The sequence below is a fragment of the Durio zibethinus genome, chromosome 21 (genome assembly GCF_047325235.1).
Source record: "Durio zibethinus cultivar Kanyao isolate XHJ-2024 chromosome 21, ASM4732523v1, whole genome shotgun sequence".
Lineage (NCBI taxonomy): Eukaryota > Viridiplantae > Streptophyta > Magnoliopsida > Malvales > Malvaceae > Durio > Durio zibethinus.
This window is the reverse complement of record NC_143182.1, coordinates 22,082,194-22,092,083: the sequence shown is the minus strand read 5'-3', so window position 1 is coordinate 22,092,083 and position 9,890 is coordinate 22,082,194.

Here is a 9,890-nt window from a genome sequence, read left to right as displayed (position 1 = left end):
TCTAACCCCATTGGACCTAGTTTATGATCCAATTAGCTGGCCCCAATGGGCTTTTATTTTTATTTTTATTATTTAATATATTTTTTATTTTTATTTTTATTTTTTATCTATCAATATTTTTATTATTTATCTGCTTTTATTTTTTATTAGTATTTATTTGTTTCTTTTATTTATCTATTTTTTTGTTATCTATTAATATATTTATCTTTTTATTTTGATTAATTTTTTATTAAGATTAGGATGAAAAAATTGGAATGAATTTGGCTGTGATTTGAGAATTGACAGAGTTGAGATTGGATTCAAAGATTGAAGTCAAATCCTAGAAAGAGTTGGAATTGATCAGAAACTTTTCTGATCAATCCTTATAAATAGGTGCTGGAAGAACAGAAGAAAATATACAGAGAAACACGGCACAGAGAAGAAACAGAAGCTAAAAAAGAGGTTTCGACGTGTTAGAATTTAGAGTCGAGTCTCTGAGTTATTTTTTTTCCTCAAGCCAAGCCGAGCCAAGCCGCTAAGTCGAGCTATTCTTAGGTTTTTTTTTTCATTATTTATTTATTTATTTATTATTATTATATTAGAATTGTTTAATATTCTTTTATTTTATCTTTATTTTACTTTTCTTTATTTTTATTTTTATTTTTATTTTTATTTTTATTTTATTATTTTATTTTCTTTAAATAAAATTCAAAAAAAAATATTTTTGAGGAAAAGTTGAAAGTATCAATTTTCTTCGAAATTAAAGTTTCCAAAAAATATTTTTAGAGAAAAGTTGCAAGTATCAATTTTTCTTAAAAATAAATTTTCAAAAAAAGTTTTTTTTTAGGAAAAGTTAAAAGTATCAATTTTTTTCGAAACTAAAGTTTTCAAAAAATATTTTTGGGGAAAAGTTGAAAGTATCAATTTTCTTTAAAAATAAATTTTCTAAAAAGGTTTTGAAGAAAAGTTAAAAGTATCAATTTTCTTCGAAATTAAAGTTTTCAAAAAATATTTTTAGGGAAAAGTTGAAAGTATCAATTTTCCTCGAAATTAAATTTTTCAAAAAATATTTTTAGGGAAAAGTTGAAAGTATCAATATTTATCAAAACTAAAGTTTCTAAAATATATTTTTGGGTAAAAGTTGAAAGTATCAATTTTCTTTAAGAATAAATTTTCAAAAAAAAAAGGTTTTTTTTTAAAGGAAAAGTTGAAAGTATCAATTTTTCCTGTACAAAAGTGATCGTTTTTCTTTTCCCTTTTTTATTTTTTTGGATTTTTTTAATGTTAAATAATCCGACAATAGAGCCTCTGCAAGTGAAACAGTAGTTTTCTTGCATACTCTTGATGTAAAAGAATTATCTAATTTTCTGCTAAAAGTATTATAGTCAATTGAGAATAATTTTCAATAACTAATTACTTGGTAAATTTTTAAAGCTTATTTGGATAACACAAAATTAAACTGGTACCATCTTTTGATGGGCGTTGTGAGGGTGCTATAACCTTCTTCACATGTAACTGAACTCTCGAACCCTATTCTGGTTAGTAGACCTGAATCTATTCTTTTAGGGACCCTTAAACTTAGGTGTTCCTTGAAAGAAAAGATTCCTTATGTGACCAACACACCTAGATAAAAAAGATTGGTGGCGACTCCTTCAAGTCAATGTCTAGTAATAGATCTCTGGATCTAGACGTTATGATAGCTTGGTGACTTCACTGGGAAACTCTAAGAGTCATGCCAGCAAATAAACTTGTGTTATCCAAAAGCCTAATAAAATTAAACATTTTTGTATATATTTTATTTATTCATTCATATCTATTTACTTTATTAATTATGTCATTCATATGCATATGCATAACATGAGCTCTATACCCAAGCTCCGTCCCTCTAAGAGGGAGTAAAGTACCTATTGCTTTTGTGAGGTTTAATGCCTCTGCAGTGGCTAACGAAATACTCTCATTCAAATTGAACCTTTTTCGCTTATAGCATGTAATGGGTGAGGATTAGGGTGCCTTACTAGTCTGTGATGGACAATGATGTAAGGAGCAGTTTGAAAACTTTTAGACTTAACCTTGAACCACATATAGTGAACCTTAGAAGTATCTAAACCTAGATAGAGCCCTTTCTACCCAATGATAGGTATACCCTGAAACTAGGACACAATAAGAATATTTATCTAATCATTTTGATTATCTGGCTTTGTGCATCATTTTCATTATCATATGTAACATTATGCATCGACATCACTTTCAGTTCATCTGTGAAACTAACCATGTTGTTTGTCTAATTTTGTGCGTCTGTGTTATTTTCATGATCATGTTTTAACATTATCATTTGCATCCATTTCATATTAGATTTCATTCATGAAAATGTACATTTCATTCGTGCATCAACGTATCATACATAATTATAGTGCTAAAGGTTCAAGGATAGCTCTATCTAGCGAGAACCCTATCCATCGATACAATACAAGAGCCAGAGCTAGACAAATGGAGTAGAAAAACTCTCATAGATTTGAAAAGCTAGAAAAAGCACAGGAAAAGTTGAGAATAAGTTAAGTAAAATTTTGAATGTTCTCAACAAATTAAATAAGAGAAAAGGAGTAAAAGAGAACACAAGCCAACAAAGCCTTGTATCGCAAGAAGTGACTGACCCCCTATATCCACCTGATTTTGGTCCACCTCAAGCCCAGTCTACACAAAAGGTTCCATCACAACATTTCACATATCTTACATATCCTGAAATGCCATCAGTTTCTAATCTAAGACATTACCATAGCTATGTGAATCCTGTCTTTACTGAAAAGAAAGTTGAACCAATTTAAATCCCTGATCTGAATGACTGAAAGGAAAAAACAAGGAAAAGATAAAAATGGAAGCTCAAGAAAACTCCAAAATTAGTATGCTAGAACAAAGGCTATGGGCTGTGGAAGGAATTGGTTTTTATGATTCAGTTGATGCTGCTGGGCTTTGCTTAGTCCCTGATGTGGTTATTCCTCCTAAGTTTAAAGTACTAGAATTTGAAAAATATGATGGCACAAAGTGTCCAAAAACTCATATTACCATGTATTGTCGAAAGATGACAGCCCATGCTCATGACAAAAAGCTACTAATGCATATTTTCCAAGATAATCTTACCGGTTTTATTGTTAGGTGGTACATCCAGTTAGACAGAGCTCGTATCCGTTCCTAGAGTGACATGGCCCATGATTTTATTAGTCAATATCGACATATCATGAATTTAGCTCCTGATCATTTGTCTTTACAAAACCTGAAGAAAAAGGCCAATGAGACTTTTAAAGAGTATGCCCAGAGGTGGAAGGATATTGCTTCTTGTGTACAACCTCCTCTGATTGAGAAAAAAATTATAGTGTTGTTTATCAGCACTTTGAAATCTCCCTATTATGAAAGGATGATAGGGAATGCAACAAAGAATTTCGTCGATATGGTGATCTCTGAAGAAATTATTAAAAGTGCCATCAAGAATGACAAGTTGAAAGGAGGAAAAACCAAGAAGGCATCAGAAAAAAAATTGAAACTCAAGCTTTGAGCTTTGATAGGTAACAATTCAAAGGTTATCAATCCTATCCACCCCAAGGTTACTCTCCATACTATCCTGCTGTGAATAATGCCTTATCTTACCCATACCAGCTAGTTTCACAACCACCTTGTTCATCCACACACCGATCAATTTTTAGCCCTTAAGATCTTACATATAGCCTTAACATTCAAGCTCCTGCAAGAACCCAAATTTACCCTACTAACCTAGCAAGTGGTTCACGAGAACAATGGATTACTCGAGAAAAATCTATATTTGATCCAATCCCCATGACTTATACAGAGTTATATCAAAAACTTTATAATAGCCATTTGATTGCCCCCAGCTATGTGGAGCCACTTAAGCCACCCTATCCTAAATGGTATGATCCTACAGCTCACTGTGACTACCACTATGAAATTACTGATCATTCTACTAAAAATTACATTACTTTAAAGCATAAGGGGCAACGGTTGATCAATGATAGAATGGTAAGTTTTAATCAAGGAAAAACAACAACACCTGATATTAGTGCTTTGAGTGATAATCAAGAATACATTGGTCAAAAAAGGTCCAGAGAGTCACAATGAATTGAGGGGCAAGATGTCAATAGAGATTCTTTACCTGATCGCATAGGAGGATAATTTTGAAGAATGAAGATAAGGCTGGTTGAAGGTTTTTTTTGTTATTTTGAGATTTTTTTTCGAGTAATATTAGATTTTTTTTTGCAATATGACTTCACTTGTTATCATTTTAATAAAGACAAGTTAATGCATTTCATTACATTTTCTCTTTCACTCGACCATTACTCCATGCTTTATTACCTTTCATAAATTTATATTCCTATTCTTAAATTTCAGATGATAAGTATTTAAAAAATGATAACAATAATTCTGAGATTTAATTTTGAGAACTCATCTATATTAATATGAGGAGATGATTTGAGCAAAAAAGTAAGTTGTTACCAGAGGTGAAATAGATATGTCTTGAAGATGTGCAATCTTTTATACAGGTTCGTGAGCTTTGTTCAATATATGATGTTTAAGAAAAGTATTCAAAATTGAAATGAAAATGGCCATCTTTCTTTTACGATTCGAAAAATCATTCATTGCTACCCTTTTGAGCCTATTATGATTTTTTTTTCTAAAGAACCCTAACCAAGGATCACCCTCTACACTGGGGGTAATTTTTGAAAAAAATATCACAAAAGGTCTTAAAGATAGAAAGAGAAAGAAAAATAAAAGAAAAAAAATAAATGCCATACATGATTTGGGGTAAAATAACGAGAATCTTTTGTGTGAGAAAAGAAAAGTAATGAAATGATGTGGGGGTAAAATGCCAAGTTGCATCAAATTCTGGGATTTAATTTTGAGAACTCATCTATATTAATATGAGGAGATGATTTGAGCAAAAAAGTAAGTTGTTACTAGAGGTGAAATAGATATATCTTGAAGATGTGCAATCTTTTATACAGGTTCGTGAGCTTTGTTCAATATATGATGTTCAAGAAAAGTATTCACAATTGAAATGAAAATGGCCATCTTTCTTATACCATTCGAAAAATCATTCATTGCTACACTTTTGAGCCTATTATGATTTTTTTTCTAAAGAACCCTAACCAAGGATCACCCTCTACACTGGGGGGTAATTTTTGAAAAAAATATCACAAAAGGTCTCAAATATGAAAAGAGAAAGAAAAATAAAAGAAAAAAAATAAATGCCATACATGATTTTGGGTAAAATAACGAGAATCTTTTGTGTGAGAAAAGAAAAGTAATGAAATGATGTGGGGGTAAAATGTCAAGTTGCATCAAATGATCCTTTGGTCTTGAACCTTTTAACACATGTTTTGAGCCTATTATATCCATTTCTTTTATGACCCCTCACTTTGACCAACATTACAATCTTGAAAAGTCCATTTGGATTAAGTGTGAATGCTCAACTTCAATGATCATATGTTAGGCGAAGGTATGCTCATGATGAAACAACAAAATCATTCTACATTGCTCTAAAGTTTTATGTGTCGAAAGATATCAACAATGGATGAAAAAGGAGCAAAAAGAAAAAAAATGATGATGAAAAATGAAAAAAAAATAAAAGAAAAAATGAGAAAATAAAAAAAAAAGATTCAAATTGAAAACCTGAAAAAGTGATTTGGGTAGAAAAAGCTCTAGGTCAAATGGTTCACATAAATGAAAGATCAAAGACGACTGAAGATCCTTCAAAGACTGGGACAAAGTTTGCCAAGATTAAAATGATTTCAACAGTAAATGGAATGAGTTTTTGAAAAAGAATCCTAGATTAACGTTGAGAGTTGTTTGAATATTCATCGTTTGGACATACCATTCATCCCAATGACATGTATCCAATTTATTTTCTCCCTCATTTGTTTTGTACCAAAATAGATCTTCATTGATTATCTTTACCATAATTCACCTTATGTTCTCTTATTGTTACATCTCTAGAATAAATCAAGAAAATGTATGAGTGCATTATAATTGTCAAGAATTGAAATGATGATGAATGAATGACAATGTACATAAAAAAGTCTTGCATTCCTTTAAAGAGAAATATAAGATGATGGTGATAACAAAATGAAGAAATGGTAGAAACTTAAAAGAGATGATTTGAAAGGATATATAATGTGACCAAATGGAGAATATGATGATGGATTAGACAATAAAATGAAGATAGGAAAAATCTTGAAAAGTGGTATAACCAAGTTATGAGTACAAGGATGAATTGATCGATATGACTTGTAGTTATGATTGAATGATGAAAATAATCAGTAGACAAAGTTTGTTTTGGAATGGTTAATGCTGAGACACCTATGAGTAATGACCCAGTGATGGTAGATGAAACTTGTTCTGAAATTTGTTAGTGTTGAGAAGTCCATGAATGATGGTCAAGTGATGATCGATTGATAAAACTTATTTCAAAGTATTGAGAACCTGAACAAGGAAAACATGCGAAATGGTGAAGTTTTAAGAGCCATATTACCACAATTATTTAGAATTTTATGACATAGACGTCTGCATTATATGCATCATGAGGGCATCATTGCTTGAATAATACATGCACATATTTCGATGAATTAAACTTTGTTTGGACATGCATGGCACTATGAGAATATAGGTTACCGCATTTGCATCATTAAAAAGGCATTTGCATCTTTGGTCATAACATTCATTCATGCAAATTTTTAAGTCACTTGAAAAAATTATGAATATTTTGATGAGAATTTTTTAGAACTCAAATGAGAATCTTTGAGTTTCAAAATAAGAATCTTGGAGGAGTGAAACCCTAAAGTTCATCGAATATGAATCTTCGAACTAGAATGAAAAGTTTTAAACTTTTGGAAGTGAATCTCCAAAATACAAAGCTTCAACTTTTTGGATATGAATATCTAAATTTTTTAAACGAAAACCTTTGAACTTAGATGTGAAACTCTAAGTTTTATTACTAAGCCTTTGAACTCAAATAAGAAGCTTTGAATTTTTGGATGTGAATCCCAAGCTTACCAAATACGAACCTTTAAAAAGCCTTGAACTTTTAGATGTGAGCCTTCAAAATTCAAATGATGATCTTTGATGCGAGTCTTGCAAGTTGTAAATGCAAATCTTGAGATCTTGCAAATTTGAACGAAACTGAAATTTTGAGAATCAAATTTCAATAAATTCTTACAAAGTTGAAAGGTTCTTGTGAATCTGAACCTATGAATGTTGAACTCAAATTGTGAATCTTTGAGTTCCCATTACAAAATTTCTTCAATCACGATCTATAATTCCTTTGGACATGATTATCAAGGAGCAATTTACTTTTCAAAGTCGTTGAGCCTCTTATTAGAGGAGCTTTAGTTATTTTCAAAGTCTTTGAGCCTCTGATTAGAGGAGCTATTTACTTTTCAAAAGTCGTTGAGCCTCTGATTAGAGGAGCTTTAGTTATTTTCAAAGTTGTTGAGCCTCTTATTAGAGGAGCCATTTATTTTTTCAAAATATTTGAACCTCTGATTAGAGGAGCCATTTACTTTTCAAAGTTGTTGAGCCTTTGATTAGAGGAGCCATTTATTTTTTCAAAGTTGTTGAGCCTCTGATTAGAGGAGTCATTTATTTTTCCAAAATCGTTGAGCCTCTGATTAGAGGAGCCTTATTTATTTTTCAAAAGTCGTTGAGCCTCTGATTAGAGAAGCCATTAATTTTTCCAAAATCGTTGAGCCTCTGATTAGATGAGCCTTGTTTATTTTTCAAAAGTCATTGAGCCTCTGATTAGAGGAGCTTTGTTTATGTTTCTCAAAGTCGTTAAGCCTCTGCTTAAATGAGCTTTGATCAAAATTTTAACAAGCAAAAAAAAAACAAAACAAAATAAAATAAAAAAATAAAAAAAGTGTCGAGTCTTAAATGGGTGTCTACGTCTTTGTACAATTCCTGCTTCGCAGAAAATGTACAAATAGGGGCAGCTGTAGACACCCTATTTAGTTCAGACCCAAGCCCATTAGGCCTGGTCTAATAAGATTTGGGTCTAAGTCTATTGGACCCCGTTTAGGATCCAATTAGCTGGCCCCAATGGGCTTTTATTTTTATTTTCATTATTTAATATATTTTTTATTTTTTTATTTTTTTATCTATTAATATTTTTATTATTTATCTATTTTTATTTTTTATTAGTATTTATCTATTTCTTTTATTTATCTATTTTTTTGTTATCTATTAATATATTTATCTTTTATTTTGATTAATTTTTGGTTAAGATTAGGATAAAAAAATTGGAATGAATTTGGCTGTGATTTGGAAATTGGCAGAGTTGGGATTGGATTCAAAGATTGAATTCAAATCCCAGAAAGAGTTGGGATAAATCAGAAACTCTTTTGATCAATTCCTATAAATAGGTGCTGGAAAAACAGAAGAAAACACACAGAGAAACATAGACACAAAGAAGAAACAGAAGCTAAAAAAAGGTTGGTGTGTTAGAATCCCGAGCCAAGTCTCCGAGCTATTTTTCTTCCTCAAGTCGAGCCGAGCTAAGCCGCTAAGTCGAGCTGTTCCCAGGTTTTTTTAGATTATTTATTTATTTATTTATTTATTTTTATTATTATTATTATTATATTAGAATTGTTTAATATTCTTTTATTTTTATCTTTATTTTACTTTTCTTTATTTTTATTTTATTATTTTATTTTCTTTAAATAAAATTCAAAAAAAATATTTTTGAGGAAAAGTAGAAAGTATCAATTTTCTTCGAAAGTAAAGTTTTCAAAAAATATTTTTAGAGATAAGTTATATTTTTAGAGATAAGTTGCAAGTATCAATTTTTCTTAAAAATAAATTTTCAAAAAAGGTTTTTTTTTAGGAAAAGTTGAAAGTATCAATTTTCCTCGAAACTAAAGTTTTCAAAAAATATTTTTAGGAAAAAGTTGAAAGTATCAATTTTTCTTAAAAATAAATTTTTAAAAAAATGTTTTGAGGAAAAGTTGAAAGTATCAATTTTCTTTAAGAATAAATTTTCAAAAAAAAAAGATTTTTTTTTAGGAAAAGTTGAAAGTATCAATTTCTCTTGAAATTAAAGTTTCTAAAAAATATTTTAGGGAGAAGTTGAAAGTATCAATTTTTTCTATACAAAAGCGATCATTTTTCTTTTTCCTTTTTATTTCTTTGGATTCTCTTTAATGTTAAATAATCCGACGATAGAGCATCTACAAGTGAAACAGTAGTTTTCTTGTATACTCTTGAGGTAAGGGGATTTTCTCAATTTTTTACTAAAAGTATTAGAGTCAATTGAGAATAATTTTTGATAACTAATTACTTGGTAAATTTTTAAGGCTTATTTAGATAACACAAAATTAAGCTGGTACCATCTTTTGATGGGCGTTGTGAGGGTGCTATAACCTTCCTCACACGTAACCGAACTCCCGAACCCTGTTCTGATTAGTAGACCTGAACCTATTATTTTAGGGACCCTTAAACTTAGGTGTTTCTTGAAAGGACAGATTCCTTAGGTGACCAATCGCACCTAGATAAAAAAGATTGGTGGCAATTCCTTCAAGTTAATGTCTAGCGATAGATTTCCGGATCTAGACGTTATGACAGGGAATAAATCACGAGTCAGAGATTAACAACAATCGAGAATAAACTTCGATTTTAAATTAAAGAGATCGAGGTTTAATCACGAATCAGAGAATAAAGAGACCAGAATTAAATCACGAGTCAAAAAATAACAACAATCAAGATTAAACTACGATTTTGAATTAAAGAGATCGAGATTGAACCGTAAATCGAAGAATAAAGAGATCAGAATTAAATCGCGAGTCAGAAAATAACAACAATCAAAATTAAACTACGATTTTGAATTAAAGATATTGAGATTAAATTGTGAATTGAAG